Source organism: Nomascus leucogenys, chromosome 2 (genome assembly GCF_006542625.1).
Source record: "Nomascus leucogenys isolate Asia chromosome 2, Asia_NLE_v1, whole genome shotgun sequence".
NCBI lineage: Eukaryota > Metazoa > Chordata > Mammalia > Primates > Hylobatidae > Nomascus > Nomascus leucogenys.
In genome coordinates, this window is record NC_044382.1 from 6,079,494 (window position 1) to 6,100,691 (window position 21,198).

The 21,198-nt window shown below is 51.2% G+C and overlaps 1 long non-coding RNA gene across 1 annotated transcript; it reads left to right on the top strand.

Moving 5' to 3' along the window:
* Positions 1-17,272: 17,272 nt before the first annotated feature.
* LOC115837247 lies at positions 17,273-19,531 on the top strand. The gene is made up of 3 exons (XR_004032275.1): positions 17,273-17,347; positions 18,179-18,407; positions 18,772-19,531. It is a non-coding gene; the product is annotated as an uncharacterized LOC115837247 (long non-coding RNA).
* The last annotated feature ends 1,667 nt before the right edge of the window (positions 19,532-21,198 follow it).

Consider the following 21,198-nt stretch of genomic DNA (forward strand, 5'->3'; position numbering starts at 1 on the left):
CCTGACTTACCCTGGCCCCCAGGTTTGGCTCCACAAACACACACCGTCCCCTCTTGCCCATCTGGTGCTGGACTTTGTGCTGGGGATGTGCAGTTGAAAAGGTCACAGCTCTGCCTCTTTGTCCCACGCCTTTGTCCCTTCGAGGCTTCCGTTTCCCATCTGTAGAGTGAAGATACACCCCCTAAATCAGGAAAGCTCCTGGCTTTCCTGGTAGGTGATCAGTAATCGCTCCTTCCCTTTTCCTTAACCCCCTTGCCAAGCTCTTTCTTGTGCAACACAAAGAATGGATGTCATAAAAAGAGTACAGTGTTAGAGACTTCTTGGATAGCTGCGTGACCTTAGGCAGGTCACTCAACCTCTCTGAGCCTCAGATTCTCCATCTATAAAGTGAGGATAACGATATAACTCATTGCACATTTATGTGGATAAAATGCGGTATTATTTGCAAAGCACCAAGCACAATATTTGTTCAAACTTCCCCCTTAAAAACTCTTCTCGTCTGAACAGAGCCTGCCTTTCTGTAGCTCTCTCTCAGGGCCAAGCTGTGGATAAGGGCAGGGTAGCCCAGCAACGAGGAAGGCTGACCCTTCTGGGAACTGCTCATCCTTTGTGTTCTTTTTTTTTTTTTTTTTTTTTTGAGACAGAGTTTTACTCTTGTTGCCCAGGCTGGAGTGCAGTGGCGTGATCTTGGCTCACTGCAACCTCCGCCTCCCAGGTTCAAGTGATTCTCCTGCCTCAGCTTCCCAAGTAGCTGGGACTACAGGGATGCATCACCAGGTCTGGCTAATTTTGTATTTTTAGTAGAGATGGGGTTTCATCATGTTGGTCAGGCTGGTCTCGAAGTCCTGATCTCAAGTGATCCACCTGCCTCGGCCTCCCAAAGTGCTGGGATTACAGGCGTGAGCCACCGTGACTGGCCCCTTTGTGTTCTTTTTCTCTTGTAGTTCAAAGTCCTCTCCCACTCCTCCTGGGTCCCTTAAGTCCCACTCAGTCTCTGACCCTCACCCCATTCTTTCATCAGCAGCTGGATCATGGGGTAGGCTGACTCTGCATGGCCAAGCCGAAAGCTGCCACCTCCACCCAAGCCCACCCTGGCTCCCTCGCCATTGTGCCTCCCTCTTCCTCCTCTTTTAGGCCTTCCTGCTTTCAGAAGCCACCCCCAGACAACGGTCTTTTTTTTTTTTTTTTGAGACGGAGTCTCGCTCTGTCACCCAGGCTGGAGTGCAGTGCCGTGATCTTAGCTCACTGCAAGCTCCGCCTCCCAGGTTCACGCCATTCTCCTGCCTCAGCCTCCCGAGTAGCTGGGACTACAGGCGCCCGCCACCACGCCCGGCTAATTTTTTGTATTTTTAGTAGAGACGGGGTTTCACCATGTTAGCCAGGGTGGTCTCGATCACAACAGTCATTTTTTAATATGCCCCGCCCTGCTGGTAGGACATCCTACTGCATCCTGATGACAGAACCATCGAGGTCCTGTAAAGTCAGTGGAACTGTGAACCCCTGAGCTCCAGCCTATGACAGACAAAATACAAGGCCTGCCTCCACAACGGAGAACCCTGCTTCCCTCTGCCCTTTGGGTGTCACTGGAGATGAGTTCTCTGAGCTTGCGGGCGTCTGGAATCCCCTTCTAATGGTGTCTTTGTTCTGTTTATTCCACATGTCATGGACAAGTAAGTAGAGTGGTCCTCTCACTTTCTGGAGCCCTGGCACTGTGTCCAGCACTGAAGATCCAGTCAGGAAATGTCTGTGGAAGGGAGGGAGGGAAGTCTGGTAACAATGGCATCTGCATGATGGCCAGCCTTCTTTCAGCCCTGGTTGCCATTTACTTTCTTTGCAAGGGGCTCCCTTGGGCAGCACTCTCTGGCCAGTCCTAGAAATGCACGTGGGGGCCATGGCCTGGGGCCTGCGCCTGAGTCCCCCACCTCTTCGGCATTGCTTGCACAACGCTCAAGTGTCCTAATTCGCTCCTGGGTCACATGGCTGGGGGACATACCCCCTGTGGGGCTAGTGCTATGTGCTGTGGCTGCAAACACAGGGCATCTCTGCGAGATCATCCAGATAACAGCGGCAGCCAGCTCTTCAAACGTGCCAGGCCCAGGGCCCACAGGCATCTTCTCACACGTTCTCACAGCAACCCTTCGAGGGAGGAATCCATGCTGATGAGGAAACTGAAGTTCAGAGAGGCAGGGAGACTGCTCAAAGTCACACAGCAGCAAGCACTGAGGATGGATTTGAACTCCTGTCTGCCTGATTCTCAAGTCAGCCCTCTTGATCCCATGCTGTGCTGCAAATGGGGCTGACTGAGAAGGGACAGAGGCACTTCCCACTGCACATGGGCAACAGCTAGGGACTGGCATACAGTGTCCTCAGTGCGCCCCGATTAGGGGACAGAGGTTGAGAAGTCCACTCGCGGGGCGGGGATGGACAGAGCCAGAGTGGCCCAAGGCCCACTGGATAAGCAGAGGTCCAGCTGCAGAGAGCGCTTAGGGGGAAAGGGTGGACAGAAAAGGCCCTGTGGCCCAGGCTGGGTCAGAAAGCCTGTGATCTGGGGCCCAGTTGTGCCTCTTTCCAGCTGTGTGCCACTGGGCACGTTACCTCCCATCTCGCTGCCTCTGCTTCAACATCTGCACAGCAGGAAGGTTGTGGAGGACCAGCACCTCTGTCCAAAAGTACCTGGAGGGGGTCTGGCTGGAGGACAGGCCCGGCCTAGCCTGTGCCCTCTCCCTTCCTTCCCTCTCTATGTCCATCCTCCCTCCCTCCCTTTCTTCTCTCCCTTTACCTCCCTTCCTTTATTTTCTCCCTCTCCAACCCCCTTCTTGGAAATCCCTTTTCGGAGGCTTCGCAGAGACCCAGTCCTCCTTCCAGGGTGATCTCAGTGCTCCCAGTGGAGCACTGACTCTGAGGCCACCTTTCAAGGGGTTTGGGGGGTGGGGTGGTGCCCTGGGGGCCCCTCCCAGGTGCTCTGGCAGCCACAGAGGCCGCCTTCCAGCAGGGCCAGAAAAAGCAGGGCTCCCAATCCCCCACAGACTAAACCTAGCAACAGCCAGGGTTCCTATGGCAACCCACAATTTATTTTTAGTCATACTTTAACATTAACATGATGTGAGGGGATCTGAGACTTATATTACTCGCTTTTAAACAGTGCCCAAAAAAAGGAAAGAAAAAGGAAAGAGAAAAAGAAAAGAAAGAACGTCTCTTTGGAAGGAGGCATCAGCCACTGGGGGAGGGGAGAGGGGACAACAAATCCCCAGTGGTATCTACAGGGAACTGATCTTGGAGAAAAGTAGCAGCTCTTTTTCTCTGGTGTAGCCAACTGGGCTTCAGGATACTCAGGCCGCAAGGAGGAAGAGGGGCTGTGAGCGGGGTCAGCCCAACCCACACAGAAACAGCAGCAGCCCTCCCTTCCTCAACTTCATGGCCAGAGTTGGAGATGAACATAAAATAGTCCACTCATTTTGTGAAGGACCACTGAGCTTCCAAGTGAACAAGCAAGGGAAAGGGAGAGAGGGAGTAGAAAAGAAAGAGAGGAAGGAAGGGAGGGAGGGAGGGCAAGGAGAGGAAGGAAGGAAGGAAAGAAGGAAGGGAGGGAGGGAGAAGAAAAGAAAGGAAGGAAGGGAGGGAGGGAAGGAAGGAGAGGAAGGAAGGGAGGGAGGAGGGAAGGAGAGGAAGGAAGGAAGGAAAGAAGGAAGGGAGGGAGGGAGAAGAAAAGAAAGGAAGGAAGGGAGGGAGGGAAGGAGAGGAAGGAAGGAAAGAAAGAAGGAAGGGAGGGAGGGAAGGATAGATGGAAGGAGGGAGGAAAGGATAGATGGAAGGAAGGAAGGAAAGAAGGGAGGGAGGGAAGGATAGATGGAAGGAAGGAAGGGAAGGAAAGATGGAAGGGAAGGAAAGATGGAAGGAAGGGAGGGAAGGAAAGATGGAAGGAAGGGAGGGAAGGAAAGATGGAAGGAAGGGAGGGAAGGAAAGATGGAAGGAAGGAAGGAAAGGAAGGAAGGAAGGATCAACCATGAAGCCAAGTAACCATGTGACCCGGGATGCCAGCCTCTTTCCAGCCCAACCTCGGGGACTCAGAAGGAAGGAAGGGCTGGCGTCCGCCTACCAGCCAGAGGACACAGCAGTCCTGGGAGCAGTGCCTAGAAGAAGGCAGGGCAAGGCAGGCGGAGAGCAGAGGGTGGGTTCAGATGGAGGCCGTGGAGAGGACACTGGACGCTGGCTGTAAAGACGTGTCAGCCCATGCTCTGTGCCCAGCCCCACAGCAGGCATCGGGGCTGTGGAGATGTGGGGTCTGGTCCTATCTGGAGAAACTCGCATTTGGGGGAAGGGGATGTGGAGACAAATAATCCAGAGGCAGCTTGGAAGATGCTGTGCAAGGTAGGTTATGCACAGAAATGAGGAAGCATCTGAGCTGGTTCTGGGTTTTCAGTTGTTTCACTTGGGCTTTTTTCTGGCCAGGGAGGGCTGCTCATTCCCCTGGTCCTAGATGGCACTCCCCTGGCCAGAGGCCTGGCCACTTAAAATACTGCATCCCCAGCTAGCGTGATTGGCCCAAGGAATGGGCACATGACCCAAGCACAACCAATCAGAGCCTTCCCTAGGACTAAGCTACAGATATCTGGAGACAGCGGCTCTCCCTCCTCTGGGTTGCTGAGCAGGGGCTTCTGAGAGCCTCAGTCTTGGCCTCCTGGAGGCAACACAGCAACAGGAGGAGAAAGAAGACCGACGGCAAAGAGAAGCAGAGACAGACAGAATGTTGACTGACGGGCACCCACATGCTTCCTTTGCTGCTGGGCCCTTTGACGGGAGCCTCTTCAGTTTTCTTTTAAGCCAATTTGAGTTGGCTTCTGTCCCTGACAGTAGAACCAACCTGACTAATTCAGATGGTCACTGTGATTTTGCTCACATGAGGGGACAGTAGCGCCTTCTGAAGGAGGAAGAAAGGAAGGCTGCTTCCTGCACCTGCTGTGAATCAGCACCATGCCAGTGACTTGCAGATCTTTTTCAGAACTAATCTTCACGGCCTTCTTGGAAATTCAATATTAGTGTAATATTACCTGCAAGAAGCCTGGGGCACCGAGAGCAAATGACTCTCCTAAGGGCACACAGCCAGCAATGCCAGAGCAGGGCTGGCCCCCAGGCCTTCCTGACTCCTGGCTGAGCTACACCATCTTTCCTTCCCAACCCTGGAGTAGCGGCCCCAGGACAGGTTGTCTGGGTGTAGCCTGTGATTCCCGAAGCGTAATCCTTGGACAACGCCCATGGGAAGCACTGGTGCTGATTAAAAACAGATTCCTGGGCTCAAGATCTCTCTCCAGCCTCCGTTCTGACCCGCTATCACCACCACCCCTACCCCAGCAGCCTGTGTCCCCAGCAAGCTCTTCCCTAAACACTCCATGAGCTCTCTGGTTACTGTGCCTTTGCTGGTGACCACCCTCTTTGTCCACCAACTGGGCTGACCTGTTACCTTCCTCACCTCAGTTTCCTGTGACCCTCAACATCCCCCTCCCCAACAAAAATGTGCACATGGCTGGCCCCTCACCCTGGCAGAATCCATGCCTCCCTGCCCTGGCCTCATACAACACCCCTCCCCAGCCCCCTGTCCTGGCCCCATTCTCGTGCCTCTGGCTCTCGGCATATTGTCCGTCCTCAGCCCCGCCCCCTCCCACCCAGCTGGAAATTCCAAGACAGCAGGTCCTAGCAGGGAGCCTGGCAGACAGCAAGCATCTCTGCATGGCTGGGCTGCCTCTGACTCTGTTTCTCGGAAAGGGCTGAAGTCCTCTACTTTTAATGCTGCATCTTTTAAAGGGTTAACTTCATTCACATTTTATTTATTTTTTAATGTAGGAAGACAGCTTCACATGGGGCTAAGCACACAGAACAGCCAGGCCTCTGACTGATGTGGCTTCTGTGACCCCTGGGCAAATGACCCTCCCTCTCTGTGCCTCAGTCCTCTCATCTGGAGATGGGGAGAATAACAGCACCTTATAGGGTTGTGGTGAGGATAAAGTGAAGTGGTGCCTGTCAAATGTCAGCTTTCATCACTATCGCTTCATGGGAGCCGAGACATGGCTGGTAACCCCCAGAATTCCCACAGGGACACACTTTAGACATTATCTCATTTAATCCTCTAGATAAGCATAAGCCTCAGAAACATTACTATCACTATTTAACAGTTGGCAAATCTAAGGAACAGAGAGGTCAAGTGACTTGTCCAAGGCCACACAGCCTACAAGAGGAAGAGCTGCGATTTGAACACATGTTTGAGGTTGAGCACAGACTTTGATGTTACACAGATGTGACTTCAGATTCTGGCTTTGTTCCTCGCTAGCTTTATAATTAAGACAACGCGTTTCACTCAATTGAGATGAACTGAGATCCGCCACAGGGGGACTGTTAGCTCCAACTTGAGTGTAAATCCTGGCTCAATGATAGTTGCTTTTCCACCACAGTGAGCTACCTCTCAGCTGCGGGGCATGCAGGAACTCAAGATGGCTCCCTTCTCATGGAAACCCTTGAGTCTTAGGGTTCTCCAAGCTTCCTTCCCAGAACCCTGGCCCCCTGGGCAAGAAGAAGGTAGCCAGGAAGAACTGACTTCCCCTTTCTGAGCCCCGGCATCCTCATCTGTAGGATGTGGATAGCAGCGGTGCCCTCCTGGCAGGGATGTGGTGTGGCTCACGAGGTGACCTCACAGTGCACTGAGTGAGACTCTGAAGGTGCAGGTGCAGAGGCAGCCACCAGGCAGGAACACACACTGTGCCTGGAGACACAGCCCAGAGGTGCTGGGCTCTGCAAAGGGAGAAGGAAAGAGATGGGCAGGGAACAGAGAGAAAGAAATGCAGGGAGAAGGCCTGAGAGTACGAGGGCCAGGGCGGAAGGGCTGCAGTGCTGGCTGAAAGTCCCTTTCAGGAGGGGACTCCAACACTGTACTGCGTCTGTATTTCTGTGAGTAAACCCCTCCTGATCTCTCACCCCAAATGTTTAGGAAATGTCCCTCACTCGCAAATGTTCAACCAGCTTGGAACAGAGGGGGCTTCTCCCTCTGCTTCCTGTTAAATTGGGTCATTCTTGTAAATCCTCCTTCCTCCCTAGGAGCCAGGGACAAACTCCATGTCTGGGTATCTTTTTCTTTCCCCCTTCCCTTCCCTTTCCCTCCCTCCCTCCTTCCTTCCCTCCTTCCCTCCTTCCTTCCCTCTTTCCCTCCTTCTTTCTCTCCCTCCTTCCTGGATCTTTTCTTCCTTCTCTCTCTTCCTTCCACCCTCCCTCCTTCCTTTTTTCCATCCCTCCCTTCTTCCTTTCATCCTCCCTCCTTCCCTCCCTCCCTTCCTCCTTCCTTTTCCCCTCCTTTTCCTCCTTCCTTCCGTCCCTCCCTTCTTCCTTCCATTCTTCCCTCCCTCTCTTCGTCCTTCCTTCCCTCGTTTCCCTCCTTCCTTCCATCCCTCCCTTCTTCCTTCCATCTTTCCCTCCTTCCTTCCTCCCTTTAACAGGGAAGAGAGAAGAAAATGTATTGGCTTAATATTTTCAAAATATTCCTAGAAAATTTTCATCTCCATTTGACAGATGGGAGGGGCCCAGAGCTACACAGCGAGGACTTTGACCAGGTCAGCCCGTATCCTTAACTACAAAGCTCTCCTGCCTCCCTGGACACGACAGGTCAAAGTCGTTGACTCTAAAAGGCCATATAGGGCTAAAGCGGTGATGACATCCCCTCCCCCTCTCCAGACTCCCAGCCAGAGCCTCAGAGTCCCCACACTGCCCAGGCGCATGGCCACGGGGAAGGATGATCTTGACAGTCATTCGCTTCTTTGCCTTTAAAGGAAATGCCCAGTAAACAACCGTTCTGCTTTGAATCGAGCCCAGATGGTGGGATTTTAGGCACTCAAGAGGGGGATGTCTTCAGGCCAGGGTGCCGCTGAGAAGCCTCCCCAGTCACTGCCCAGGATGACAGCCTGCCCTTAAATGAACACAGTTAACCCACCACCTCCCCTCAGAGGAACAGGACTATTGGCCGGCTCCTGTTGTTCTGACAGAGACAGGTGGGACAGGGCGGGGCGGTGGCGGGCAGGAGAGAAAGCAGATCTCCCACCCGGGTGAGTGTTTCCAGCAGGGTTTAGGCTGTAGTACACCTGCCTCGAATAGTTCCCTCAGCAAGGAGCTTTTCAGCCAAAATCAGGGGGACTTTTCCATCTGGACAACATCAGATTCTTGTCTAACTCAGACTCAATGTAAACGAGGTGGTGGGGAGTGGAAAGGAGCACTGGGTGATGGGTAGTCTCGATCCCACCCCACACCCAGCACCACGAGAGCACCTCCCCATGTGGAGCCTCAGAGGCCCAGCTCTGTGGTGAGCCGGGTAGACCAGATGCTCCAGAAGAACTCTTCCCAGCTCTCCCCATTCGGATGCCTGTGGTGTGAGGGGGGCAGCCTCCTGTGTGCGTGTGTGGGTGGCGAGGAAGGGATGTCTACCGCCTCCTGATCACTGCAGTCAGAAAATCTGAGGCCTCAAAGAAGACTGGAACATGTAGGTTTCATAGGCCATCTGAAGAAAAACAACCATCAAAGATTTTAGGAGCCAGGTTGCCCTGGGTTCAAATTCAACACTAAGACGCTGTGTGACCTTGGGCCATGCAGGTCTGAGCCTCAGTTTCCATGTCCCCCCGTGGTTTGCCCACACCTTCCAATGGGCAGGGCTCCGTTACGACATGTGTGGGCCCTAGGCCATTTGTCTCCATGGCCCCTTAGTCCAGAAAAAATTATTGAAAATTATGAATGCATTGGTATAGAGATGAATATATCCAGAGTACATTATATTCATGTTTTCTTGTGATTTTACAGCAAATCAGAACATTTTTGCGGCCCCTGCAAGTCTGGTGGGTTCTAAGTGCACTGTACAGCACTTAGAACCCACCAGACTTGCAGGGGCCGCAAAAATGTTCTGATTTACTGCTAAGTATTTACGGGGAAGCCTGTCCATCAAGGCTCTGATGTTGGTGGGAAACGGTTGCTTTGGCGGGTCCTATCTAGCTCCAGCATTGTTAAGATGTCACCGAGTGTCATCTGAAAATAGAATGAGCCTGGGCCTGCCATGGAAACACTATTGCAGGAGGAGGCGTGGCCTTCTGCGCCCGCCTGTGGATGAAAGCGGCTTTCGTCTGAATGCCTGTTCGGCCACCAAGATAGAGTGAGCGTTTTCCAAGAGCACCCACGTGCCAGGCACTGGGTTAAGCTCATTCCAGACATCATCGCGTTATTTTATTCTCACATCAACTCTCTGTGGGTGGCCTCTTCTTCTCCCTGTTTTATAGATGGGCAGCTGAGGGTCAGGTGGTAGTAACTGCTCAAGACCACATCTAATAGGTGATGGGGCTGGTATTTGGATCTGATGCCAGAAGCAGGTTTCATGAGTTCTCAACGGAGAGAATGTCCAGGAAACCAATCAACTTAAGAACCATTGCATCCATCCATCCATCCATCCATCCATCCATCCATCCATCATCCACACATCCACCCACCCACCCACCCACCCATCCATCCACCCACCCACCCACCCACCATCCCCATCCATCCATCCATCCACCCACCCCCACCCATCCACCACCCATCCATCCATCCATCCATCCATCCATCCACCCCCCCCCCCATCCACCCACCCACCACCCATCCATCCATCCATCCATCCATCCATCCATCCATCCATCTAGTGCAATAATCAGTTATAAGAAGAGCCAATGTTTTTCGAGTGGTTACTGTGTGCCTAGCCCTGCGCTGAGGCTTTCTCACACACTCTCTCAGCTAATCTTTATAATAACATTGGAAAGTAGGTACAGTTCCCACCTCCACTTTATTAGTTGTGAAACTGAAGCTCAGAGAGCCAAGCAGCTTGCCCAAGGCCACACAGCAAGGAAGAGGTAGGACAGGCATTTGAAGCCAGAGCTCATCACACTCACCAGCCAAGCCCTGTGCCAGTTGGTGTCGATTCACATGTAAATGAGGTCTAGGCCTTTCCCTAGAGGTGTTCCAGGTGGAGGGAGGTGACCTTGAGGAGAATTTGGTGGCTTTTTTCTTGGCAAGGTGTTTCAGAAAACCCAGGCCTGCTTACCCCTTTTGACAAACTTCCAAAGATGCTAAGCCAAGTGGCGATGTCTACAGAGAGGTGGAGTGTCCCAGCCCAGCTCTTTTGGCCCCACCTCCCTGCACTGGTGCCGTGGGGCAGCTCCTCCTACCTTTCCGAGTGCCTCACCTTCCCCTTAATGGGGAGAGGGTGCCTCTGGGGGATGGTGCTACAGACGGGAGCCCGGCCTTGCTGCATCTTCCCAAGGACAGCAGATGGAAGAGGCCACCTCCTTCCCTCCCCAGCTGTCAGGAACTGAACTGTGTCACCCCCAAATTTACACGTTGGAGTCCTAACCCCCAGTATCCCCAAATGGGACCTTATTTGGAGATAGGTTCTTCACAGAGGCCATCAAGTTAAAATGAGGTCTTTAGGGTGGGCTATACTCCAATATGACTGGTGTCCTTATAAAAACACAAAATGCGGACACAGAGAGACAGACCCAGGGAGATGTGAAGATAAAGGCCAAGATGGGGTGACGTGCCCACAAGCCAAGGAACGCCAAGTGCCAGCAAACCGCCAGAAGCTCAGGGAGAGGCAGGGAACAGGTCCTGCCTCACAGCCGCTGAAGGAACCAACCCTGGCAGCCCCCCGATCCCAGGCTTCCGGGCTCCAGAGCAGTGAGACAATGCACTTGTGCAGTTTAGGGCCCCCAGCGTGTCACACGTTGCTACAGCAGCCCTCATAAACTTGGGCTTCTCCGCAAGCACTCAGCAGGAGTCAGCTGCCTTCTCTGCAAGGGGCAGGCCTTCTTTGCCAGCAATCTGGGTTTTCCCACCCCATTTCTGAACGTTCCCTGGCAGACCACAGGAGACAAGGAGGTCCCAGAGAGAGCAAGTCTTCCAGGCCAGACAGAGGCTGTGGCAGTCCCCAGCATCCTCATTCAGTCTTCCTGCCAACCTTAGAGGGGTTCCCATTTTACAGATGGGAAAACAGGAAGAGAGGTCTTTGTCTAGGGTGTGGCAGAGCTGGGATTCAGATCCAATTCCCTCTTCTTCCGGGCGAAAGATAGAACCACCATGCTCTCCTGTTTTCCAGGGGGCATGACAGTGGCAATCCAGGCAGAGCTGTCCTTGTTTCCTGGGAAGTTGCCCACAGCTGGTGCACTGAGTCCTCCTAAAGCCCTCCCAGAGCCAGGTACTGCCTGGGAAAAGCCACCAGCTGCCATCAGTGTAGCAGGGCCCACTAGGCTGAGACTGGCTGCCTGCCTCATCCCTGGATTTCACTTTCTGCAAAGCCCCTGGGCAACATGCTCCTATTCCTCTGCAGAGAGAGAGGTCTTAAGAGAAATGCTGTGTCTTCAATGGGCTCTGCGCCCTTTATTTCTCCCACTCTGCCCTTGCCAGCTCCTTCCCCAAACCCAGCCCCGGTTGGGTAGCCAGCCACCAAGTCTGATGTCCATAGAGCTGGGTTCAAATCCTGCTTTTGCTTCTGCTAGCTAGGTGGCCCTGGCTAAGTCATTATCACTCTGAGTCCTCATTACTTTATTGGTACGACAGAGGTAATTAGAGTACCCACTTTACAGGGCCGTTGAGGGGAGCAAATGAAAGGATGCAAGTATTGCGCTCAGCACAGCACTTCATGTCCGCATCTGTACAGTGGGGATGGAAACCCTCACCTCCAAGAGCTGTTGGAAGACTTGAATGAGGAAACGCATATGTTGCTGCCTGGTCACTGGTTGGAATTTACAAACAAACCAGGAGTATCTCCTGCTGCCAAGCTGTTCCCCAGCTTTCACAGAGCGGATCAAATAAAACAATGCAGGTGAAAGCCCCCGGCGTACGGCAGGTGCTCATCCAGCGTCTGAGCCTGAACAAACAAGTCGAGTGTTTGCCTAAGACCGTCTGTATCTATGTGAGCGCTGCTTGTGTTGGTTCACCCACCCATGCTGCTTAGTGTGCATTTACTCAGGCAATCGATTAGGAAAGGGATCTTATCTCTCAGGAATGGTGAGGGGCCTCCCAGGCCGTGTCTTGCAGGGGCAAGACCTACTTGGCAGCAGCAGTCCCGATACAAACCTCAAAGGAGCCCTTTGGCATGGTTCTGGGCTGGGTATACAAAGCTTGTGGTGTTTTCTTTGCTTGTTTATTTGGCTTATAACCTTCTGGGATGTTCATCTGCTGGCTCGGTTCCCCCCACTCCACCCTGTGCGTGATGGGAGGGGACAGGGGAGGAGGTTGTCATCAGCTCATGTCTGTCCCCACTTCTCCAGAATCTCCTTGGGTGGGTAGCTGGTCTCCTGTCTGATGGGATCTGGGAGTCGGAAGTTTCCTTAGTTGATAGATGGGGATACTGAGGCCCATGAAAGGCAGTCACAGCTAATGAGAAACCAAGGCAGCACGCAAGCCCAGGGCTTCTGATCCCACAAGAGAGAACATGGCTGGACAGAAAGAAAGGCTTACTGACTGACCCGAGGCAAAATTTGAACAGAGATCTCTAGGAGAGTTGCAGTAGGATACCTTTGTGGTTGGAGACAGTTTTCTCACTGAGGCTTAGAATACGAAGAAAACCAAAGCTGAGAGGTGAGGCAACGTGCCCAGGGTCCCAGAGCCACTGGGCTGTGGCAGCAGAGTCTTGGAAGGCAGGTCTCTCCTGGGCAGCAGCTGGGGGTGTGGGCTTGCCTGGGATGTGCTGCTGCTGGGGGTGGCCTATGCTGGCCAGGGGCTCTCCTTTCTGTTCCCCAAATGGTCAAGTGTGGGTATGTGTGCTTGGCTGGTGGAGTCCGAGTGGGTTGGCCTCACTCCCAGGTTCACCTGGCATTGAGTCTCCACAGCCAGCCCCTTCCCAGTGGCCTTTGATGCTATTCCTGGAGCCCCCTTGCTTGCTTTTGAACCCATGTCTTTTCCTTCCAGTTCCATGGACGAAACCATGACCTGAAGTCCACCCTCTCCCCTGTCAATGCTGTCAGGAGATCACCATCATCTTGTCAGTGTGAGCACTGCCAACCCTCCCCTGGTTCTTGCTGCTTGTGATGTAAATCCATTTTAACCAGCTCATAGCAGACCTGCAGAGGGTGCACTGACTTCTTCTCTACCCCAAGGGCAGAAGACGGTGAAGGGAGCTAACACAGTGCTTGGCACAAGTGAGTGCTCAATAGCCATCTGGCCTCTGCCACCCTTTATGTCTTCGTCTCCTGCCTTTCTCTTCTGGGCTCCCTGGGCTTCTGCCTCACTGGCCTCCCCACTGTTGCTAGGCAACACCAACCTTGTTCCTACCCCAGGGCCTTTGCATTGTGTTTCCTGAGGCTGGTACACACTTCCAAGCTGAGCTCTTCAAGTTTGCTGTCTCCTTCTTGTCACTTAGGGCTCAACTCAAATGTCACCTACTCAAATCACCTTCCCTGACCTCCCAGACTAAGGTCACAGCTGCCAGCCCTGGTGGCTATCATATCACCCTGTTTTATTTTCTTCATGGCATTTATTACTTTCTGAAATTATTAATGTTTAGAATCTCTTTCCTCCCCCTATATGTTTAGGTCCAATATGACAGAGGCCTTGACTCTCTCATCTACTGCTATGACCCCATACAAGGAACCATGCACCGTATGCGGGAGGCAATCTCTAAGTATTAACTGGGCACGCAAATGAGCAAATGCAGAAGTTCTGAGTGTACAGTGTCAAGTCTGAAGTAGCTGGCCTTGCTAGCAAGACGTTTCTTTGAAATCTTATGGTTTATCTTTAAACGTCACATGAATTTTGCATGGTCATGCATTATCTCCATGTTTGTTTTAATTTTTAGAAATGGGTTTTTGCCTCCATAAAGATGAGTAAAATGAAGGCTCTTGGAGGGTGCATTTCACTTCTCCTGTAGCCTTGTGAACTCCTGCACTATGTTGGAGCATCACAGATCTGGCCCACATGCTGGCAAAGTGCACAGACTCTATGCATGACATGTTATAGGGAAACAGTCCTTCCTGCCCACTGCCCATGGGGTGTAGACTGAACCAACCATTTAGGAGAGCAATTTGGTGCATCCAGTAAAATGGAAAATGTACATATTCAAAACCATAGTAGATTGCAAAAAATGGCCCCAATTCCTCCCCTCCCTGTGTTCATACCCTTTGCAATGTGACTTGCCACTCTTCCTGTCAAGAAGTGAGTTTTCCAGTCTGAACAATAATGAGACCTCCACTCTACAAAAAATTTAAAAATTAGCCAAGCGTGGTGGTGAGCACCTGTAGTCCCAGCTACTCGGGAGGCTGGGGTGGGAGGATCACTTGAGCCCAGGAGGCAAACTTGGATTTTATTTTCGCATCTGTTGAATCTGTGTAGTCTCCTGACCTGCTTTGGCTGATAGAATGGAGCATGAGTGATGGTGAGCCAGTTCTAAGTCCAGACTTCAAGAAGCCCTGAGTAATTCCACTCTCTCTCAGGCCCCTGTCCCCACCACGAGAATGAACCCAAGCCAGTCTGATTGAGGAAGAGAGGCCACTTAAAGCAGAGATGAGTTTCCCAGCTAAGGCCATCCAAGACCAGCCAGCCCTGAACACGTAAGTAACACTCAGCTATGATCAGTTAAGCTGAGGTCAGATCAGCAGAACTACCCAACCAACCAGTTGACCGATGAGAATAAATGATTGTTGTTTTAAGCCATTAAATCTTGAGTTGTTTGTTACACAGTATTGTTGTGGCAATAGATAACTGATACAAAACCTTGATGGTTCCCCTCCTTGGAATCTGCCTTGAGAAACACACACATATCAGCAAAGGAAGCAAGGACAAGGATGTTTGCTGCACCACTGCAACAACAAAACACCACAAGCAAACCTGGTATCCAGCAGTAGGAAAATTGATTCATAAACTATGATTCATCCTTACGATGGAATTCTAACCAACAAAAAGAACAAGGCAGATCAACATGTACTGACATGACAAGACCTCTAAGAGAGTTTGATGATTGGGAAAAGCAAGCTGAAGAATGATTTGTACAGCATTTTATCATGCATGTAAGAACACACCCATAAAAACACATACTGGATATTTATGATGGGGGGGGGACATGTCTGCAAATATAAAGAAGGGGCTGGGTGTGGTAGCTCACGCCTGTAATCCCAGCACTTTGGGAAGCCGAGGCAGGCAGATCGCTTGAGCTCAGGAGTTCAAGACTAGCCTGGGCAACATGGCAAAACCCTATCTCCACAAAAAAAAAAAAAAAAAAAAAAATTAAATTAGTTGGACGTGGGGGCACGCATTTGTGGTCCCAACTACTTGGGAGGCTGAGGTGGGAGGATCGCTTGAGCCTGGGAGCTGGAAGTCGCAGTGAGCTGTGATCGCACCACTGCACTCCAGCTTAGGCCATAGAGCAAGACCCTGTCTCAAAAAAATAAAAATAAAGAAGGATCTCTGAGAAGAAACAAGAGGTTATAAAGGGATCCCTCAGTGCAGTCACAGGAGTCTCAAGTCTTACACAAGACATTTTTCCTATTCTTGCAAGATGAATACATTTATGTATATTACTCATGTAATAAACCATTCCGGTTTTAAAAGTTAGGTTAGGAGAGGCAGGGATAATGGCATATGATCCTCTAATCCCCTCCCAAATTTCCAAGGTCTTCTCAAGGGAGTGTCAAGACTCCCCACATTTCATTTTCAAAATCCCATATGAGATGCAAGACTGTGAAAAGATACTCAACATTATTAATCACCAGAGAAATGCAAATTGAAACCACAGTAAGATACCTACTAACCCCTACTAACCACATGGCTAAAATTTTAAAGATTTCCAATATCAAGTGATGGCAAGGATATGGAGTAACTAGAACTCTTAGACATTGCTGATGGGAGTGTAAAATGGTACAACCTCTTTGGGAAAAGGTCTGGAAGTTCCTTATAAAACCAAACATACATTTATAATATGCATCAATAACTCCACTGATATTTACTCTCCCGGTATTTGCTCAAGAGAAATGAGAGCGTATGTTCACCCAAAGACTGGAAACAACCTAAAATGGTTATTAGTAAATGAATGGATAAATTGTGTCATGTCCACATAAATGCAATACAACTTGGCACTAAAAATGAATGGACCCGGCCAGGTGTGATGGCTCATGCCTGTTATCTCAGCACTTTGGGAGGCCCAGGGGGGCGGATCACTTAAGGTTGGGAGTTCGAGACCAGCCTGGCCAATATGGTGAAACCCTGTCTCTACTAAGAATACAAAAATTAACCGCATGTGGTGGCACACGCCTGTTGTCCCAGCTACTAAAAATACAAAACTTAGCCAGGTGTGGTGGTGGGTCCCTATAATCCCAGCTACTGGGGAGGCTGAGGCAGGAGAACTGCTTGAACCTGGGAGGCGGAGGTTGCAGTGAGTCGAGATCGCGCCACTGCACTCCAGACTGGGCGACAAAGCAAGACTCCATCTCAAAAGAAAAAAAAAAAGAAATGGACCTGTGATTCACTCAACAATGTAGGTGAATCTAGAAACATTTTGTTGCATGAAAGTAGTCTGATGCAAAAGAGTCCATCCTAGATGATTTCATTTATATAAAATTTTAGAAAAGGTGAAACCAACACATAGTGACAGAAGGCAGATTGGTGATTAGTTAGGGCAGAGTGGGTATTGACAGATAGGGCAAGAGGAAAAGTTATTGGAGAGATTCTAAATCTTGATGGGGGTGGTGATTTTTTGGTTTTATGAGTTTTGTAGGTTTTTAGTAGGTTTATCCAAACTGTGAATTTTATTGTACATAGATCATAGCTCAATAAAGCTGAGAGCATGCAAAAGACTTTATTCCTTCCAGCCAGGTCCATGGGTCCCAGCACTGCTGCCTCCTTAACTGGTTGCAAAACAGAAACCGGCACTCTCTCTCCTCTCTCCTTTCTCAGGCTCCTGGGCCAGTCTCCCAAGACAGTGAGTAATTAGCCACGAAAGAGTCTTGGATGTGAAGCCAAAAACAACAGCAGTGTCACATCAGATGCTGAGACATCTCCAGCTAAGAGCTGAGCTCAGCCCCCACCCGCCCCCTCCACCCCCAGCCGCAGCCACCAGCAGAAGGAAAACAGCCCCGTGCCTCTGAGTACAACCAGGGCTGCCTTTCTCCACCGTGTCTGCCATTCTGGTCTCGTGCGGCAGAAGGCATTGCTAGATGATTGCTGTCATGGCTCATACTAACAATAAATAGGTCCTCGGGGATCCGCCACCCAAACTCCTTGTACCGGGAACAGCGGCAGTCCCTTTCCATATTCCGCTTCATTCTCCCCTCCTGGCGTGCCTCAAGGAACGACCACTGTCCCCACGTTACAGGTGAGGAAGCCGAGGCTCTGAAACATGACTGAGCCAAGTGGCCAGAATCTCGAGCAGCCTGACTGCCTCCTGCCCCAGCCCCTGGAGGCCTCGAGTCCTCTTTTACAGGAATGCCCCTCACCCCCAGCCCAGTTCATTCCAACAGCCTCCAAGCTCTCCCTTCTCCATCCCTCCCTGCGGTCTGAGCCCTGCTTTCCCAGTGTGGAAGGGGAACTGGGTGGGGTAAGGCAGCTCTGTTTTCTCACGAAAAGGTCCCTCTCGAGGGCGGAGGCCCTTGAGGAAGAAGGAAAGGCTGTGGGGATTGATGGGCCCCTGGAGGACTGTCTTGGGGGGTGGGTGTCTGCAAGTCCAGAGGCACATCCTGTCCCCTTTCAGGGGCCCCTGGTGTGGGGTCTGGAAGTGTGTGGCGGGTGCAGGCTGTGGTCTTCCTGCTAAGCCACTAGGGCTACTGGGGCGATAGCCTCCAGAGCCTGCTTACAGCTGGTCTACTCAGCCTCCAGTCCAAGCCGCTGAGCACAGATCTCGGGGCCCTGCACATTCTGGGCCGTGCCTCCTGACATCTGAGACGAGAACGAGCCTTCCAGGAGGCCCCATATGATGTGCCCCTGTGACCTGCATTGTCTGGAGGCAGTAGACCCAGTGGTTGGTGACCAGGAGTGGAAATCTGAACAGTGCCTCCTGTGCATCCCTGGGCAACTTGCTCAACTTCACTGATCTCTGAAAATGGGCACGATAATAGGACCTGGGTGAGTGAGAGTACACCACAGGACCACACGTGCCTTTCGTGGCCCACACTGGTCCTTCTGCCTGGAATTATTTTCCACTTGTCAGGTGCTTCTTCACCCCAACAAGGCTCAGTCAAGTGTGTTCTTCTCTGGGAAGCTGCAGACATCTGACCCCAGGCCACAGAGTCATACCCAGTCTGGCTCCCACAGCCCTCCCAGGCTGTCTGGTGTCAGTGCAGTATTGTGGATGGGAAGACACCTCTACCATGTTGAGCTGCTCTGAGGTTTAAATGTGTTACTGCTAACTGGGATCTTAGAACAACTCCTGGTGCATAGTGAGTACTCGGCAAAATGTGATGTCTCTTTATTCTCTTAGCAACTTTTGTCCTGGGTGAAAGTTGTCTGCCCTCCTCACCAGCCTGCAGGCTCTTCTAGGGCAGGATGGGGTTTGGTTCCTGTCTGCGTCTGGTGAATCCCCTGACACACATTAGGTATCCTTACTCAAGGGAAGAGGGGCTTGCCTTTGGGATGGGGATGATGAAACTCAGCAGCCTTTGCAGGGTTTGTGATTTAGCCTGTGTCATTTTTGTGTGTCAGCGTAACTCTGGCTTGGCTTAGCTCTGTCAGACTCTAGGGGATAAGAAGAGCAGAGCATGAACCTGAAAACACACCCCAACCCCAAATTAGTTCTGTTTCCAGGACACACACAGGACAGACTGGAATAAATACTGGTGGTTTATCACAGGAAGGCTGGCCTCAGCTTGGGAGAGTGAGCGTGCACGCATACACAGCCAGCTGATTTATTGTGACCCGAGCCAAGCACTGAACAGAGCGAGGCCATTTATCTACTTGGTTGGAGGAGAGGTCAAGAGAGAGAAGTCAGAGATTAAGCTAAATAGTTCAGTGCCTTTGTTAACTCCTGGGGCGTCTCCTCCCCGCGGCTTGTGTTCCCAGGGAATACTGTCATGAGCTCCACGGGGAAGACTGGACTGCTTCTTGGGGAGACAGCCCTGGCTCCAGGGAGCAGCGTGGCCAAGGACATTCTCAGCCTCTTGGGGTTGCCAAAAGGGAGCAGAAGCAGGAGGAGGGAGGCGGGGAGCTGGGAGGAACACCCCATCGTGGAAGACCTGCTGCCAATGCGGGGCTACGGTCCCAGTCTCTCCCACCACCAGACCCTGGTCAGGAGGCATCACAGAGAGGCTCCCTTCTCCCGCCTTCATTCAGGGCTCTGCTCAAACAGCCCATTTGCAATAGGACTTCCTGCAGCGTCCTAGTTAAATACCCCCACCCATCCCTTCCCCTGCTTTATTTTTCTTCATGGTGCTCAGCACCCTGACATATCTATGTCTGTTTTTGTTTACTTATTGTTGGGTCTGTTTTTGAATGAACTGCTATGTCTCTGGTGTAAAGTCCAACGTGTGGCAGATTGTAGGTGCTCAACAAATATCTATTCAGTGAATGAAGAATTGTCGCTAATAGTTTATGACTGCTGAATGTGTACCTAGATAAGCTTTGTAGATCTCCCCTTATATAACACCTCAACAGTACATACTGTCCTTAGGCTCGGAGAGGTGAAGTGGCTTGCCCATGGCCACACAGCTGGAACCAGATTCAAACCCATCTGGCACCAGGGCCTGAGCTCTCAGCCGCTCTCTCAAGAGAGGACATGGCCACAGACTTGCTTAGAGAAGGATTAGTCACGCCCCAGCCCAAGGCATCCTAGGAAAAGGGACCCTTGAACTGAAAAGAAATACAAAAAGCAAAGTATAGAAAATTTTTTTCTAACAGTGAGATGACTTGGATGATTAAAGAGGAAGCTAAATATCCTAAATATCGAAAGCAAATTCCAGCCAGGCGCAGTGGCTCACACCTGTAATCCAGCACTTTGGGAGGCTGAGGCAGGTGGATCACAAGGTTAGGAGATCGAGATCAGCCTGAAACCCCATCTCTACTAAAAATACAAAAATTAGCCGGGCATGGTGGCACACGTCTGTAGTCCCAGCTACTCGGGAGGCTGAGGCAGGAAAATCCAGGAGGCAGAGGTTGCAGAGAGCCAAGATCGCGCCACCTCATTCCAGCCTGGCGACAGAGCGTGACCATCTCAAAAAAAAAAAAAAAAAAAAAGAAAGCAAATTCCACCTGAAATGGAATTACCACTGTTTATTGAAAACTGCTGTGTGCCAGGCATCAGCCAAGAGCTTCCCGTCCGTGACCCTGTTTAATCTTCCTGATAACCCCCAGCAGCACGTTCCGTTATTATTACCATTGTAATAATAGCATGGCAGAGGAAGGCTTAGCTGTTTTCCTAGGGTCGCTGTATTAGTCAGGGTTCTCTAGAGGGACAGAACTAATGGAATAGATATACATAAAAAGGGGAGTTTATTAGGTATTAACTCACATGATCACAAGGTCCCACAATAGGCCATCTGCAGGCTGAGAGCCAGTCTGAGTTCCAAAACTGGAGAACTTGGAGTCTGATGTTCGAAGGCAGGAAGCATCCAGCATGGGAGAAAGATGTAGGCTGGGAGGCTAGGTCAGTCTCTCTTTTCACAATTTTTTTGCCTGCTTCTATTCTAGCTGCTCTGGCAGCTGATTAGATGGTGCCCACCCAGATTAAGGGTGGGTCTGCCTTTCCCAGCCCGCTGACTCCAACGTTAATCTCCTTTGGCAACACCCTCACAGACACTCCCAGGATCAATACTTTGTATTCTTCAATCCAATCAAGTTGACACTCAGTATTAACCATCACAGCCAGTAAGTTAGTGAGCAGCCCGTCTCTTTAACCTGCTGCTTTCATGCCTTGTTCTATTAGACAGAAAGTTGTAAGCTCCCAAATTGTACCATGCATTTGGCAAGGGGAGAGTCGGGGTCTGGCTTATCTTTCTATTCTCAGTGCAACGCTGGCTACAGGTGGGTGCTCAGTAAGGGTTTGCCGACTGGCTGGATGAGTGAATGGAGGAGGGATGTGAGTGAAAGGGGGAGTGGTTTTCAACTTAATCTAAAGACACTGTCTCTGGAACACTGAGGCCTAGACCCCTAGAACACTCTCAAGAACACCGCCTCAGAAGCCCACATGCAGCTCGCTAAGTGTTCAGATTCCTGGACTCCATGGCAGCCTCTGGTCCG